Source organism: Poecilia latipinna, unplaced genomic scaffold, assembly GCF_001443285.1.
Source record: "Poecilia latipinna isolate Pla-1442-1.1 unplaced genomic scaffold, P_latipinna-1.0 Scaffold1302, whole genome shotgun sequence".
Taxonomy (NCBI): Eukaryota; Metazoa; Chordata; class Actinopteri; order Cyprinodontiformes; family Poeciliidae; genus Poecilia; species Poecilia latipinna.
Window position 1 is genome coordinate 51,968 of NW_015113918.1, and position 18,360 is coordinate 70,327.

The following is an 18,360-nucleotide window of genomic DNA, read 5'->3' on the forward strand; positions in this document are numbered from 1 at the left end:
AAATTTTGTGCTTTATCCATAGGACCTGTTTTGTCCCTATTCTCAAGAATCACTTTTTTTTGGGAATGAATGACCTCTGAACAGAATTTCAATTTCAGATGTGCTTTTTGGTATATCTCTAAACTGTAACACACAAATTTTAATTATTAATAGAGACAAATATGTATAAAATGCTGCAATAAGCTTGAAGATCATTAGACATTTTTATGCTACTTATTGTATTTTACTCAATAAATTTATGTTATATTATTTCAAAAGAACATAATGAAATAACTTTAATGTTTATAATACATAGCAATGCTGTCCAGATTTAGTTTTTACTTCCTTCTTGCAAAACTTTAAATACCTTTGGGTTCAGTGTTCTTCTGTTCAAGCATCCATAAGATTCTGGGCGATAACATTCCTGGTGACTATTTCTTCCTACTGAGCTGGGAAAATTATTTCTATTCCCTCAAGGAAGCATGTCAATGTGGTGTGTCACTGTGATTCACATTCTTTTATTCCCAACTAGCAATTATAAACAGAATAAACACACAATCTTAGTAACAATCTGCTAACAATGAAATGGAAAATTTTTCAATATAAACACCATACATTACACCAACAAAATGTGCAACTGGCTAAGACGCTAAAAAGAAAATTAATAAATTTACACAAATACAAAAAAAAAACGGTCTCTGAGATTTACTATTCAATGGGAAAGTTTGATTATTCTACTTAAATTAGCTTAATATGAAACTTTACGTTACAACTTGTAACGTAAATGTAACATATGACATTTTAGCAACTCTATCTTATAAAAATCTGAATCATTAATTGTTTAATAATTCAGATTTACTGTTATTGTCTGGTTTTATATCAGCTGTGCTGTAATACCAGATGAAACTGCTATAAATAAACCAGACGAAGCCTGGCAAATTGTCTATGGTATGAAACTATTTTTGAAATAGAAAATAAGAACAATCGCCCAGACGTATTGTTCTTGTTGTTAAATATTTTAATTAAAAAGTTATGGAACAATTAATCTTCTTGCACAGTGAGTCCATTTAAAAGACATGGTGTGCTAGTTGCCAACTTTAACACACAGTGGCTAGTTGGTTCTATCTAAAGGTAGATTATATATTTCTTATTTATATATAGACATATAAATAAGAAATTCCCTTCTCACCCTCCGTGGGTGGTCTCTCTCATCCTCTGAGCTCGTGTCCTCTACCAGAGGCCTGGGAGCTTGAGGGTTCCTCCAGTATCTTGGCTGTGCCTAGAACTGCACATTTCTGGACTGAGATGTCTGATGTTGTTCCTGGGATCTGTTTTAGCCAGTTTGGGGGTGACTGCCGGAGGGCCCCGATGACCACAGGCACCACTGTGGTCTTCACCTTCCAGGCCTTCTCCAGTTTCTCTCTGAGGCCCTGGTATTTCTCCAGTTTCTCCTTTTTCCTGATGTTGTGGTCACTTGGTATTGCTATACCCACCACAACGGCTTTCCTCTGTTCTTTATCCACCACCACAATGACCGGTTGGTTCGCCATTACCATTTTGTCTGTCTGGATCTGGACGGCCCACAGGATCTTGGCTCGGTGGTTTACATTATTTACATTTTAACTCTTTGAACTTTGTGTTCTCTTTGTAGTTCAGTTTTTTTTTTCCCACAGTGGAAATCCAGAACCATGTTTACATGACTATAATATAAGCAAGATCTTATCCTCACATTACAAAATGTGGCAAAAAAAAAAATCCTGATTAGTATGAAATCCTGTCAGTAAAACAACAGCATTTTTATCTGTGCCAAATGTTCACATATTTTATTAAATCCTAAGGTTCATTTAAACAAAGTTAGTGTTTATAAGTAATGTAAACTGTTGCAAACCTGCACTCATGCCAAATCACTGGTGCACCAATTTAAAGGAATCAACAGAACAATTGTTTGGCAGTGAGCGGCATATAGAGTTTATTTAAATTTAAACTATTCATTTCCTTTTGCTCAATCAAACATGGAGGCTTCACAAGAACTTTATCGCTGCTGAAACATAAAACATTAAGTAATAGAGTTGCTATTTGCAAATAGCATGTTTGCTGTTTAATCTTTTTCCATGAATTTCTATGCCCAGCTTTTAAATCAGATGGTTTAAAAATGCATTTGGCGTCATCAGCTCTCACTCTGCATGCTAGAACATCAAATGTCACAGCTGTTTGTCTGGATTATTAAATGTTTTCTTCACTTTGCTCATCGTTCATTTAACTTGTAATGCTCTTCTCAATCTGTGGAGGTATCACTGGTGTGCTGAAATTCAGAGTTCATCTCTCAATGTCTACTTTTAGACATTGAGGGTCTAATGTCTAAAAGTAGACATTAGACCCTACTAAGTTTAAAGCCTTGGTTTCACACTAAGGCTTTAAACTTAGCTTTTCAAAATGTATTTCCTAATGCAAAAACAAGAACCTTCTTGTTACAATATAACCCCAACTGGATACATGGAAGCAGTCATTACATATCCTGGAGAAGTCACATTTTCTTATATAAAGATTTCCTCTTACAAAAGCTCAAATGTTCACTCCCCTGAAGGTCTGGCATGGCGCATGGGCTCACAGGCATGTTCAGGGTGTATCCACATAGCTGGGGGACCAGGGGAGTCCCTTTAAAGAGCAGTGTGTTGGTATAGTGGATGCTTGCATGCTAAGCCCCACACTGGCCCAGTGAATGGCGCTGGGATTTCACACAAAGACATGATGTCATGATGCAGGGTGCGGGCTTTATTGAGCACGTGCATTGAGGCGTGAGGCCAGATTAGACCTTCGCAGGGTACCAACTGGGCCTTAATCAGGATGCTAACACGCTAACAAACATATAGTGTGGTGATCATCTGCCTATGGCGCTGTGGTGCCATGTGACGCTGCTTGAAGGGCCTTAGAGTGTCTGGAAGTAACTTAAATCGTATTTCTGCACTGAGCTTATCAATATGACGCAGTTTAAGACATTTGTTTGATCTAACAATATGCATTATGTGGTCGAACATACGTTGGCACCAGCTTGGTTTGATTTGGCCTTCTTGTTAGCTCTCACACAATGAACATCTCCCACCACTCCCTGAGGAAAAACACTTTCTTAACCATTCTTACTTGGGCTCAAAAAATATTTTTCTTAAATTCTAACAAGATTGGGAAAAGTCATTCTGTTCATGCCATTTACCTATATCACCCTGAGACAACAATGTAGTTTTTCATTGGGCCTTTGTGTTTCTGGTTGACCTCAGAACTGAATCAGAAGTGGCACAGCTTTGTCATCACTCAAAGGCCTTTAGAAAAACAGCTAAAATCTTTCTCTGACTACTGTACTGAAGGAAAGTTAGGCTGGTGCTGCATTTCCACTAACGTAATACAAGTTCAGTGATATCATATCACTATTGATTTTATTTAATCTCAACAGAAGGCACTGCTTAAGAAAGCTTCTCTACTGCTGAGATGCTGAGAGTTGCTTTTGAAATCACAAATCTGCATATCTGTATGCTCAGACTGGCTGTTTATGAGCATGAGCACATTAACTACAAGTAAAACATTTCATATAGTCAAGATAAGTAGAGAAACTCACTTTATTTGAAGTTTTTCTTGGACTTACTTATGTTGTAGGTCCAAGTCAGTTCACATATTTCTCTATTTGTATAGTAGGTTATCTTGTTTTGGAAGAAGTAAATGATTTGTAGATTCTTTTTAAAAATGTCAGTTTTGTAAACAAGGTTGTATTTTGAGAACAAAAGGTTTGTGTATCATTTGTATCGTACTTCCACATCTACATTAATTTCGGTTCATGTGATTTAAAAAAAAAATGCACATGGTCATTTTAGTAGATATGAAGATTATAAATGGTCAGTTTGACAAGTAAATCCAGTTTTTAAGCAACAAAAGATACTTTCCAAGAAAAACACATTATATCTTTTATTACCTCTCTTTGTCAGTCACATGAACTTCTCTCACGAATCGTCTGGTTTCTGGACTTGCAGACAGAGGAGAAGCGTTCACCGCAGTTTTACAGAGATGGTATCAGCGATGACCCTTAGAGATACAACCTGACCTCGGGGGACAGCGCTGCATCCCATGACATAGCAGAACAATAAGACCTGAATGGCGTAAGGCTTAGGGCTCCAGACAGGTTCTCGTTTCCAAACACTTGTTTGTTCAGTGTGCAAACATACATACATTTATATTTGAGTTAGTGGGTGTGAGTTTCACCATTTCTCTTTGTGTTGTAGCAACCCTCTAACTCAGCAACTCAGTTTTTCTCTTTGTGATCTTTTTTTTTCATGAGTCGACACTCTGAATATCCCGTCTTTTCATTTCAATGGAGGCTTTAGACCTCAAGGAACCAATCCCTCTAAACAACTGGAGTTCAATGGACGGGTGCCTTTTTATCATCATGGAGGGTCGACCAGTTCTCAGCTTTTTTATGTAGAAAATCAAACTTCCTTTTGACTTTCTGGCACAGAATCTCGATCTCTTAATTTTATGCTCTACCTGTGTCCCTAGGTCGCAAAAAAATATACTGTAAAAAAAGGTGATAAGAAAAATATATGAGCAAGGAAATGCTCTCATAAAAATCAACATAGGAACAATCTGAGTCAACATATTTTTTAGCATTTTTAATTTTGGTTTTTACTGCACACACAAAAAAATACTTATGTTATTCCACAATACTCAAATATTAATTTTAGCAATAAAAAATTCTCACATAAAACACACACACACACACACACACACACAAAATTCAACTGGGAATAATCCAGCTGTAAAATAGTTTTTACATACATTTTTTGTCCACAATTGTTAAAATGTGTATTTATACAGGATGTATAGAACTGGTAAATGTACAGCATATAGATTTTTGTTCACTTTGAGGAAATCAAACTTTTTGGTTGTATTAAACAAATATGTTTTTAATGAGGCTACCTGATTGTGCGTTCTTGGTTCTTACTTCATTAGTCTATGCAAAGTGTCAGAAGATCAAGCAGTCAAAAAGATTAACTTTACATCAATCAATCGCAATTTTCAAATCATGTTTGTGCAGTGTGAAGCATAAACACATACGCTCTCTTATTTGCCCTTCAACATCTGTCACATCTGGTCCCAAACCACAGCATTGTTTTTCTGTGGGCTGAGTTCTTGACACCATTGTGTTTGTGAGGTCAGATTTGTTGAATTTGGACCAGGCCGCTGTCCTTCGCGTGCTCAACTGCACACAAAGACAACAGCCTCTTGGGAAAGGGTCATTAAGACCCTGCAAGTGCATAACCAGGCCTTTCGAACATATTTTACTACAGGAACTGTCAAACAGAAACACAACTCCTTGTGAAAAAAAAAAAAAATTGGGTATCTGCAGCAATAAAATACGTCATTTGAAAGAAAAAGTGCTGCTCAAAAATTCTACGTTTTTCCTCTGGTAAATATTTTTGCCGGTTATTGTTTGAATGTTTACTGGAGAGTAAAATACAGATTGATTGTTGTCAAGATTACAAGAGGGAGTTGTGTATTTAAATGGTGAGAAGGTTGAGCTGCTTTGACTCACTACCTGAATTTATGCTTAAGGTTTCCCCTCCCATGTCCGGTTATAACACCAGCTCATACCACCCCCCTGTGTCTGTAAGGGGACTTGCTGCTGTCTTATACTCTGATTTTTTTTTTTTTTTTACTGAGAGATTCTGAGAAAGTTTTTATCTTTTTAAGATTCACAATACCTTTAGATTTTTCTTTGCCTTCAAAGACACAGTGTGGTGTAAAGTAGATATGAGTATATTATCTGTTTCAAAGTGTAGCAAGCATTTTGAAAGTCACAGTTTTTAAAGTGAACAAAAGATTTCCTCAACAGTTTCTCAGTATATCAAAGTGATTTAAAGTGATGTTAGAAAGTGACATAAGTTTTATCCACCTGTATCAAACTCTTACAAGACAATTCTGAATATTTGGAAAATAGATTTAGTCACAAGAACATGAGCAGTGATGTGGAAACTAAAGCATCCCCTTACACCTCTAAAGATACATCTATATTCGAAAATAATAATTGTGGTTATACTGGGTTTTTTTTATTATAGCAAAATTAGACTGGAAATTAAATGAAATTATGTTGTATATTTTAGTTCAAGATCTGTATTTAACTATACTGCAACTGCTAAGATAAATTAATTCATTTTTTGCCTTTTGCAAAACTCATACAACCACTTTTATGTCCTTTTAAAACTCGCAGATGTTCAAACAGTCTGATTTATTGTGATGTTTTTGGCTTCAAGTGCAAAAGAAAAAAATTCCCCTCAAAAATTACAACATTATGGACAAAGAACAGAGACAAAAACATAATTTAAATTGTTTGTGATTTGCCATTTTCTGTGGTTTTGAATCTGTCAACGTTCATTATTTCACCTAATCAAATGTTCACGCATCAATTTTGACAATTATGCTGCCATCTATTGAAAGTTTATCTCTCAGGCTGGATTTGTGCATTTAACCTGCTGAGCAGCATAAAAAATCTACAATTAAGACATTAATAGACAAGAACACATATATGCATTGAATAATAGTCACAAAATGTATTATTTCTATTGTGCATACCTGCAGAAAATCAGTATTTACCAATAAAACAACCAGAACAGCTCTGGTTACAAACAGTAACATAGAAATTTGGGAGATCTAATTCTTTAAAAATATTGGTTAGCCTTTTGAGCTGCATTAAGGTAATATTATCTAATTTATGGTCACAATGTACAGTAATTATTTTTAAAAAGGCCTCAAAGAAGATAGAACTAGGACAATATACCAGGGTACCATAAAAGAGAAAAATAATATTAATTTTATACCCAAGTTTATGTCCTAAAGTGCTGCATAGGTTGCTCTAATATCCAAAGTATTTATGCCAGAGTTTATTGTCATTACTGATAAAATATTAGTCACCTGGTATGTGCTAAGGTGTCACCAAGGAGTTTTCTCTTTAACCGCTTCCACTTTCTCAGAATTATTTTCTTTCACGTTGAGTCATTGTAGAGGATCATGCTTTGGACAAACCAGTAGCCAGTTTTTAAATCAGTGGGTCACATGCGTCACAAAGCCAGCAGCTCTGTGCACTTTGGCAAGTCCGTCCCTATGAGAAAAAGAGAGACGGTGTGAGAGACGAGGCAGGAATTGTTCTCACCAGTGAAAAAGGAACTGGAAAGGCAGCTTCCTCTCAGTTCGCTGGGAGGGAGAGGAGGGTAAGGAGAGTCGATGCTCACACAATGGAGGAGCGGTGGGAGGAGGGTGGACAGGAGGCATTAACAGAGGAAGGATATAAGTGCCATGTGTGACTGGATTTAAAGACCTGGAAGACAGATATTGTAGTGTAGGATGAGTGTTTTGGAGTTCACATGACACAGGACAATCTTAAAACGCTAAACTTTGTTTTTGTATTTTTGATGTTTTTTGTTTTTTTTCTGCAGGTCTTATTAGGATCATAACTTTCCCACAGCCTGACCCACAACCTCTCAGCGATGTGAGATTCCTCAAATGACCCTCACAGCCAAACAATGACCCAGTCTAATGACAAATATGTCAGATCACAAGCTATGAAAATGCTCTGCATATTGTTACACCATTTTAATATGTGCAATTTTCATTGGAATAAATATTTTTATATTTTTGAATGTTCTATTTCACCTCTCATTTGAGGAAATTAATGATAAAAACATTGTCTTTGAAAAGATTACACCAACTTAAAATGCAATATGTCCTCAAGATCTTGATTTCTTCTAAAAAATTTTTAGATTTCCACATTTTTACATACAAAGCATCTCCAAATTTTCAGACATGTCTAGGGGAAGAACATAACAAAAATATACACTTTTCTAAAAACCAGCAACAGCAAAAACTTTGGGCAAACAGCAGGACTGTAAAAAGAAAAACATCAGTCCTGAAAAATAGCAGATGTTTAGTGGATGACACCAAACAAGAAAAGTTTTTGCCTTTAATTTAACAATCAAAAGGTTTTGAGCAAATAAAACTCTCCATCTATACAAGAATAGTCAGTAACTCCTATTTCTTACGCTGTTCTTAGATTTTTTACTCTGAGTAGGCTACGCAAATACCAATTTCAATGAAAATTTTAAAAACACATCTTAACTGCATTTTTAACATTTTGTTTTAATACCTATTTAACTACAAGATAAAAAATATATATTTTATCCTTTATCCAATAAAATTGTGTCGATTGATCCAAAGACAGACTGACGGTCGTATCAACAAGGACTGATCAGAACAAAAACTGAATCAGAAATAGCTAATACTGTGGAGCTTGTTCTCATGTTTCCATTAGTTCCTGATGGGCTGATCTATTTGTTTAATGCCACATATTAATAATGTTCTGGCCAGGTAAAACAGCTGAGAATTAAAAAAAAATAACTAAAATCTAAGTTTCTTAAACCTGCAACAAGGTAAAACTGCTGGAGAGGAAAATGTCTGTCAAACTGAGGAAATCTTTACCATTGAACCCTGAATTTACGATATTATGTCTAAGATTCCGGGAGAAGTTGCATATTTCAGTTTTAAGAAACGGAGTCAAATGAGGACAAAAACAATGGAGATTTTGGATCAAATTACTTGATGGGTGACTGGGTTTCTGATAAGCGCAATGCATCAGGAAAACTGTGGGTGTGCGTATCACGGAGGTCAGGAAGCACTGCCTGAAGGCCTGGAGGCCATTTTCAAAGGAGGGTAACACCCTCTGGCTTTATCAGGGGCAGCACGGCTAGACAAAGGATGATTTCATACCCTCAGGTCTGTTCAGTCAACCTGCTGTTGAATACAATGTAATCTACGGATAGGAGGGCCGGTGCACACGGCCAAGCATCCTCTAGAAAACACCCGTAAGTTTCTCACATATATCCACTTAGTTACTTAACACTAAGTCCTTAGACAATAACCAGCGCATTTAGGAAGTCATAAAACAATGATATAGTAAAGTGTAAACACAAGACGTGGAAAAAGAGGCAGAGATTGAACATTAACTCAGTGATAGACATATTTTAATGGTGAATTTTTTAAAAAGTTGCCTTTTCTTAACCATAATCAGACATCCAAATATGATTAACACTAGTATCGGTTCACAACCAGGTTGCTAAAGCAGCGTATCTTTATTTGGTGCTTTAGAAATAAAACAGATCTTTTTTTTTTTTTTTATCATGTGTACCAACAGAAAAGAACATGGTAATCAGAGCTCTGAACTCTGAAGGAGCTGCAAAAATCCACAGCTCAGGTGAGTGAATCTGTTGATAGCACAACTATTAGACTTTCAATTCACAATTCAACTTTTATGGAGCAACCAGAATAGAGACATTAGAAAAGGAATGAGAAATCACATAAAATATTTGCTTCAAGCCCAGTTTTGCCTGAATCAGGTGAAACACCATGAACATAAAAAAGGTTATTTCTGCTCAGTGCCATCCAGGGTTTAAATAATCTCTAGCCCTTCGTCTTTCTGGTCCCTTTTCTGTCTGATTGCTGTGATAAAAGTCAGTAGAGGCAAAAAATCTTTTAAGAACTGTATTAATTTTTCTCTGACTATGAGCCTTTTTAATGTCCCATTGTGAAAAGTGTCTAAAACCATCATATGAAGGGTTCAGGGACAGAGGAAGTCATCGATTACAAAGAAAAAGTTTACTAACATTCATATTAAAATTTAAACATAAAATGCAGTTCACTTTTTAGGAGTCATGCCGGTGTCTGTATTTGTGCGACTGGTGCTTTTATTAAAACAGTTCTATTTTAACATTTTTTTCCTGTGGAAGTAATTCCTATACTATACTATACTTCCACAGAAAGGATTTGAATAAAAAACAGGATTTGAATAAAAGAATGCCGCTTAAATTTTAATGTTGTATGTTTGTACTCACTCTTTCAATGGTAAAATATATTCAGAATATGTTTTTAAGCTAAAACAAAGTCATTGTTTTTATTTTTACATTGAAATTTCATTTGTTTTTTCACTAAAAGCTAAAAAATTCACATTTCACAGTGATCAAATATTAGTTGTTTTTCCCCCTCTTCAAATCTTGATTTTTACTAAAAAAATTATTAAAGAAAGATTGTGTTACTGCAAAAGAAAATCCTTTATTCACACGAGAAGGGTTATGTGATTATACACTGATAAAAAAAATAAAGGGAACACTCAAATAACACATCCTAGATCTGAATGAATGAAATATTCTCATTGAATACTTTGTTCTGTACAAAGTTGAATGTGCTGACAACAAAATCACACAAAAATCATCAATGGAAATCAAATTTATTAACCAATGGAGGAGTGAAATGTTCCCTTTATTTTTTTAAGCAGTATATATAAAAAACATTTTGTTGAAAAAAAAAAAAAAAAAAGCTTATTCCATTTACTGAACTAAAAATAAATTTAGCCCAGCAGGACTAACAAACATTGCTGTATGTCTGACCTGCCTTTCATCCTTATCACTTTTGCTGCACAGTCCTTTCATTCACAGCTTGTTTTTAAAACTATATTATGAGCATGCATCCATAGATGTAAATGTAAACCATATAGTCAGAACAAAGTCAATCTGTTCACACTGGTGTGCACACGCAGTCCGCCTGTCCTCAGTTCGAGGCTGCCCTGGATGAGGGCTCGGGTAGATATCTGTCTTCCTGCATTTGTCAGACTACTTGACCTCCACGACTGCACACTGAGCAGCTTGTGGCTCCGTGGCATTGGTTGGTGCCATTAAGAATACATGCTTACTCTTAACTCTCTCCATATCTTGATAACCTTGTTCTGGGCAGGGTGGAGGAGGAACTGACAAGGTCCACAACTTGGATTTTGTTTGCTTTCATTCAGCTTTCAATAATCTAATGAAAACTTCTGGAATAAAACAAATGTAAGACTCTCTGACACTCTCTGGAGCCGAAAGGCGCCTGTAAGGAAAGCTGTTTTTTGTCTTCACTGTCACAGTTTAGGTCAAAAACACAAACTAAATTCAGCTGCTGATGTTGCCATGGATATCATAGGTTTCAGATGGTTTCCATGTATGATGTTGCAGTGCATGTGTGTTTATTTAATCCTTCTCTGTTCTCTGCATTCAGACGAATCTTATCTAAAGATTCTTGTTTATAAGTGTGTGAGAGTAAAATGTTGCACTCATTGCATTCCCAGTTACTTGGTTTAGTAAAAAAAAAAAAAAAAAAAAAAAACACTGCTGAGAAGTAATTTTGTAAATGTAAAATTTTGAATGTATTTTATCTTTGTTTTGTATTTTTGTCTTTTGATCCTATCCTGAAGTTAATCCTAAACATCAAATAGTTTTCCAGGATTAGGAATGTATAGCTGAGTATTATCTGTATAATAATGAATATGTATTTTATGATGCTTTGTAATGTTACCTAAACAAAAGTATCTATAAAAGTAGGGAGCCTTAGGAATTCCATGATAAACCCCGGGTCATTCGGGTTTTCTCTTGTTTCCCTGTCAGTAGATGCTCGTCACTTTACCTCCATAATATCTTTGAATTAGTTAAACCACAAATTTCAACTTAAAAGTTTACAGGTTTCACTTATAAACGTTACCTATTTCAACATTAAAGTAAGCACTGTTTTGCACACTTATATTAATAGTTATACTTGTAAAAAATAAGTGTTTTAAATAGAACATTACAAGGTGAATCCATATTTTTCATTTTACTATTAAGGCAATTCACTTTTTTCCCCATATGAACTGGGGAATATTGAAGCTAAATGAAGTGGTTAAATCTTTTACAACACTCATGATTCCATATTCCTTTGACTTTGTTTCTCACCATTTCCAGGCCGATCCCTTTAGAGGAACAAATTTTCCAGACAACCCCCTTCCCGTTTTGTTTTTGATAAAGAAGCAAAAATATAGGAACGTTGCTTTCAAAATAATAAAAACATAAACAGTTCCATCAATCTTTACTAATTAGGGAAGTAGAAATAAAACTGGGCATTCAATCCTTTACAAACCATAAAGTTAAGGCAAAGAAAGTTGATACTTTTTGTATTGATCGTTTGGAATGAAAGTTTCAATTTCCATACTAATACCATAGAAGTAGAAGTAGTAATATTTTCCCTTTTATGTTTTACTTTCTTCAGTGTCAACTCGGCAGTACCTTTTCTTTGTAATGTTATTTGTGCTTTTTTCTCATTTAAAACACTTTGACTGGTTTACTGTTGCAGGGATTCTGACTGTGACACAGCAGATGTATCACTTTTTGTTGAATTCTCTGCCGTAGCGAAACATGAATACTTGCTGTGTTTGCAATAGTGAATCTAGTCAGAGCTCTATTGCTAAGCTGTCATGGCCCTGAGGACATCATGACTTGCCTGAAATACTGTCAGTGTCTGCTATGTTGACTCTTTGTTATCATTTGCTTGCTATTAAAGTTTTTTTTTTTTTTTACCTCATACTGAGCAAATAATACTGCAGATTACTAGTATTAGTGCCTGCAACTTTTTCACTAAAGTTGTATACACAGGTTAAATGTAATTTAAAACTCCCCCCAAGATTTAGACAGTTATGCACTTTTAGTTAGATACTTGAAAATAAGTTTGAAGTGTAAGATGATATAATGGTGAGAACTTTGGTGCTTTTTATTAATTTGGCTTCTCTTGTGGTCCGAGCTGGCACTAAGCTACTGATATATGAACCACCATTAAGAAATCACATTCAGGTTTTCCACTCTTCACTCTCCTGCTGCAGAAATGTGAAGGAACATCAGATTGTGTCACACATCACTGAATGACAATCTACTTCCAAATTCAATTCTGATGATCAGCACAACAGAAATGGCCTTCAAACTGAGAAAGATTAGATTTATCTGCAGCTAGCAGCAGCTGCTACATCCTTACAAAACCTGATCTATGCCAGACCCAGAAGAACTCAATCTTAGAGGACAAAATGCTAGAAGAAAGTGGATTCACATATAAACACTACACAGCACGTGCTTAATAACTGGCAGAAGTTAAGAGTCCAAGCTCTTGATCAGAAGACTAAGAGGGTTTTGTCATGAGATCCTTACCACTCTTTTCCTTGGCTATTTTTACCTCACAAAACATTTCTGTGATTCATGTTTAAAGGCGCAGTTGTTGTGTGTGTGAATTTGGACTTTCAGACCCCTGATTAGGCCACAACACTGGCAGCAAGCAACAAAATGAGTCACCCAGAAAGATAATCAACGCTCCAAGTCTTTGATTACTTTGTCACACAGGGTCAGTCTGCTAATCTGATCATATGGAAAAAGACAACATAATCTAGCTATAAGTTTCTAAGCTGATTTTAATAGTGATTCTTAAGTTGGTATCTGCTGTAGGTATAAATAAATTAAGCCTTTCATGAATGTCTTGGATTGTGAAAGAATCCAGAAAAAACACAAGCATGCAAAGAAAGTGCAAACCCCTCGACAAGATCATGGACACTATATATAGAAGTTGTTTGAAACTCAGTTTTATTTGTGAAACCTTTATTATGTCTGTGAATCTTACAAAGGGGAAGAGTGATTTGCTTTTTTTGGCACGCGTATCTCCTTAAATCAGGTCCAGTTTGTGCTTTTCAGTCTGGAGGAATCCCCAACAGGATCAACCTTTCTTAAATTTCCACAAAAGCATCCAAGGTTTACAAATCAAAACTGTGCTTGTAATACTGTATTGTGTCTAGGATCATTGTAAACCAATTTCCTAAATCTAATTATCCTTTTTATAATTCATCTCATCAAGATTACAAAATCAAAGCCAACTATAAATTTGTTTTTTTTATTCAATTGTAATAAAGCAAAATTAAATTCTTACAAGTATGTCTTAAATGATTAGGAGAACTAAATTACACATTTATGGAGAACTATTTGCACTATCCCCACCTCAAATACTGATGTTTTCATGGTAGGTTTCTGCTTTCGTTTGATTTAGTCCTGATTCCTACAGCGGCATTGCAGGGAGAGTAAACTACCTGAGTGCAATGCACCAATACCACCAGCAGCTAAGCAGGAGCTCAGCAGGAAGACATCTCCACCACTTTGAATGGTGTTGAAAGCCTGGCTTTTGTTCATTCCTCCAAACGTACTTGTGGTCCTATGACCAGAAAACTTCTTGACTTGAAGGCATTTGGTTAATCTGCGTAGCTGGGAAGAATAGATGTGTGTGTGTGTGTGTGTGTCCTTTTGAGGGGACCCATTTCAAACTTCAGTGCCCAGTTTGAGCCTGAAAAAGATGGTGGATTGTTCTTTCAATCTACCATGCAAAAAGAATGATTCACATGATTCATGAAAAGCCCCAAAAATAATATGATGTGCATGCTAATAGTGACTGCATGAAAGCTGGTGACCAAAACCACTTGTGTTTGGTCTTTTGAGGCTCAGAAAGCTATTAAATTAGCCCTTTCCTCAGCTTTCAAATATGAAGTTGTGAAGCAAGTAGAAAACCAGATTCATTCCTTGTATCAGTTCTTTCTGTGATCAGTCCAATACATCAGAGACAACTGTGGGGTTTTGCAAAATTACCTAAACAAGAGGAGAAGATAAGCATTAATTCGCCCAAGTAACAATTGTCAAAGGCCCTCTAAATCCAGAGCCAAAGCCATGAACTTTGACCTAGACTGCATGTGTGCCCTAACAACAAAATTACATTCATTTGAATGAACATCAGCCTTCAGCAAGGAGGAATTAAAGCTAAAAAAAAAATACCCAGAATATTCATTGCAACATCTCTGTGTCAGCAGACCGTGGAAACTGATCCGAGGCTGAGATTCACAGTGGTTATGTCAAATGGATCACTATGGAAAAAGCAGGACAGATAACGAGGAATAGTGCTTTCACTTAAAGAGTCGTAAGGTTTCCCAACTTGAAGCGGAGGTTTCAGATCAGGATTTTCCAGGGACGAGCAGATGAACAAAGCAGGTATAGTGCTTCCACCAAAACCTCATGACTGCTTCTCTACACGGCTTTTCTCTGCCGCTTGTGGTAACACAAATGTCGGTTGCATCACATGGCTTTGCTGTGCTGAAACACGTCTCATTTGTAGAAGGACAACTTTTAAGTGGATGAAGACAAAGCAGAAGTGTAAAACTCAAAGAACACACAGTCACTTGAAGCGCTCTGGACATTTACTCCGAGGCGGAATTGCCATTGATCTCCGAAAACAATTCCACTTCCTCCCCGTCTGCTGGAGAATGCTTCCCAGCAAAAAATAGAGCACCAGGGATGTGAGATGTAAAAAGGGGTAGGTGGGAGAGGAAGAGGAGGAGATGGAGGAGGAGGAAGAGAGGGAGAGGGGAGGTCCGAGTGGGGGGGGGAGGGGGGGGGTGGGGGGGAGAGACACACACTCTCCCTTGTGATGCCCCAGCTACTCTTCTGGTGTGGACAAATAAGTCAACACTCAGATGCCACCGCTAAAACCAGTTCCTCCTGATGTTCCTTAGAAGAAGGTAACCTCACTCACAGCTCTGCGCTCTTCATCTTCACCGAGAAGTTAAGAAGGACTTGATCTCCTCTCATATCAGCAGACGGATAAAGACCTTCTACCTGAGCAGAAGTCAAGACAAGCAGAACCGAAGGTAAGTTTGTTTATAAACGTGATGCATCTCCATTTTGTGAAGCCTGTAGAGAACGGGGAAGGGGGGGAGGGGGGGGGACTCTCAGACGTTGCTGCCAGATTGCGGTGGAGTTTGTGAGGTCGGGGATGATTTGTTGATGGAGGCCTGGGGTTTGTTAGAGTCGCTGTCCTCCCTGGCAGGTACAGTCTTCGACCCGATCGCTCTCTTCTGTCTTTATAACTCTCAACAAAAGACTCAAAGAGTCAAACAAAAAGCAGCAATGGGGACGTTTAAACCGAGCGCCACCAGCGACGTTTACTTAGCAAATGATAGACTTGAGGAAACATTTTGTCAGGATTGTCTCATGATCTGACAGCCGAAAATGTAATTTAGTGCTTTCACGTTTCTCATCGCTTTTAATCCATGACATGGCAAATAACAGTAAAAGATTATCTCTACTACATATGAGTGAATTGACATTTCTAACTTAATACTTTTGCTTTGGGATTCTAACTCAGTTTTTATTAAACTTGTAATTACTGATATTATTTAGTTCTAATTTAATTTTATCTGAAATTATTCAAACTGTAGTTTTATTGCACTTTTTTTGTTTGACTTGAAATTGTTTATTTGCGGCTTCTGTTTGTCTTGTTTTATTGTTGTGACTAATGAACATTTATTTGTTTTATTCCTATTTTTATTATTTGTGACATTAGTTTTAACAATTTTATCACAATTATAGAACATTTCCTTGTTCTTTAAAGTTGTTAAATTTACCTGTAATGTCTCCATATCATCATTAACCTCCCAATGTTACCTCAATTAATTACACATTTCTTTACATTTTATTGTTCCCCTGGGTTTGTTTTATTTATTTCATTTTGTTTTTGGGATTTCTTGTTTCTGTTTGTTGTTTTTTTTTTGTTATTGCACTTTGTGATGACGTGATCAACATATATACATAAATTGATTGATTTATTTAAAAAAAAAAACATCTTTGTATCTCTAGACAATAAAAAAATAATCTTTTGATTTTATTCTTATTACATGAACAAACATAATAAGATCATCAGCGTAAGCGTTGATTTATAGAAGACGATAAACTAAAAATTATTTACATTCTTCATTAAATCAACGTAAAGGATTTATTGAGTTCAAGCTACAAATTAAAGGGATTAATTATCAAAATGACCTTCAGTCAATATTTTATAAATCTGTTATTTTATTTCCTCCACAAATTTCTGTAGTGAAACAGAGAGAAGAACTTTAATGAAGGAAGTGAAGGAAATTCTGCAGTTTAGCAAAAGTATAAACATGACAAAATAAAATGTTTTACTCTAAAATGCATCACTTTATTCAGGGAAACCTTCAAACAACAACTTGCTTCATTTGAAATTTTCAGGTATTGTGAACAAAATGTGTTTTTTAAGAATCAAAACACGTATTCTATGTACCACAAGCAGTTTTTTTTTTTTTTTTTTTTTTTTGCTGTGGTTCACATGTCAATATTTTTTCCCCTTTTTACATTAAATATTTTGAACTTGTTTATATGTTGCGTTGTTTGTAGCGCCATTTCCCGGTGAAGATACGAAATAATCCAAGAGTATCTATGAAACGCATCAGCTTAAAAAGCAGAGATTTAACAGAATAAAAGTCATGATAATTATTACTGAATTTCATCATAGAGAGTTGCAGCATTACAGTCATTTAGAGGTGTGGGTCACTGAGCTGGAAAGGTATTTAATATTTTAATTTAAAAATCAAATTGTAATACAAAAGTATACAATGAATAATTTTGCTACAATACACCTAACATGTAACCTCACAGATGAATACAGGCTAAATACTTAAGCAACGTATAAAGCATAAGGGCTCAGACTTGGATACTTTAACTTTATCGATGTAATGGCCTGGTGATTCGCATTTATACTGAATGTGTATCAGACTGTCTACCTGCAGTGCAGCAGAAGATGTTTATGCATCATCACTCTGGTTAAAACACATTCAGTAATCATGAGAGCAACAGATCCGTGCTCGATTTTAATCTTGATGAGACTCAGAAATGTCTGTACTTTTTTAAAAAAAAACTTACACTGGAACTGCTAAGACTAAAACACCAGTGTAAACCCTCCTCCCCCGCCCCCCGCCCCTCCTCTGCCAGTGCAGTACGGAGATGAAGAATATAAACAAAAAGGAAAGATTTGTGTAAATGTACCTTAGGCTGGTAGGCTGACACAAATTGTGTTCATTGCCAGGGACGAATGTTTTACATCCGACTACGGTGAAACAGATAAAAACGGATGAAATTGTGCCAAACATTTAATTTGGTCCCCCCTCCACAAATAGCAGCTACAAAGAAATTTCTTTTGGGAGCGAGTTCATCCAAACGTCCCGCACATTAAACACCTCTCAGCTGTCTGCTCTAAATGTTCCAGTGTATTGCCATAAACAGCCAAACAATAGATCATAACGAGGCCGTGGCTTTGTGTAAAGCAGTGGGCAGATGAACAGCCGTAGAGCCATGTAAGGTAGCAGGCAGCATGTTGGCCCGCTAGCTTCTGCTGGCCTGACTGATGTATGGCAGCCTAGATGCTTCCTGGATGTGTGCAGGGTAGCAACAGGTGACTCACATTACAGGGAACCTTGGTCTCCCCCTCATTCTCATTCTGCGTTAGATCAGCTTTCTAGGTCACACAATCCCCAACTCACTGCTTCACCGAGTCAATACAAGCTAAACTTAAACACGCTCGTTGTTGACTGTAATCCTCCAGGGAAGGATATACACGCCACCCTGCAGCCCAGCATCCAGACAG

At 36.3% G+C, this 18,360-nt stretch overlaps 1 protein-coding gene across 2 annotated transcripts in view; it reads left to right on the plus strand.

Annotated features, from left to right (window-relative positions):
- The window catches only part of LOC106961448 (gap junction alpha-5 protein), a 34,130-nt gene that overhangs the window by 6,485 nt on the left and 9,285 nt on the right, over positions 1-18,360 (plus strand). Inside the window, exon 1 of one of the 2 annotated variants that reach the window (XM_015055186.1) lies at positions 15,329-15,568. The exons of the other annotated variant lie outside the window; for it this stretch is intronic. The gene's annotated coding sequence lies outside the window, so the exon portion shown is untranslated. Of the gene's footprint in view, positions 1-15,328; positions 15,569-18,360 lie in introns of those variants that run through there. 2 annotated transcript variants of the gene reach the window in all.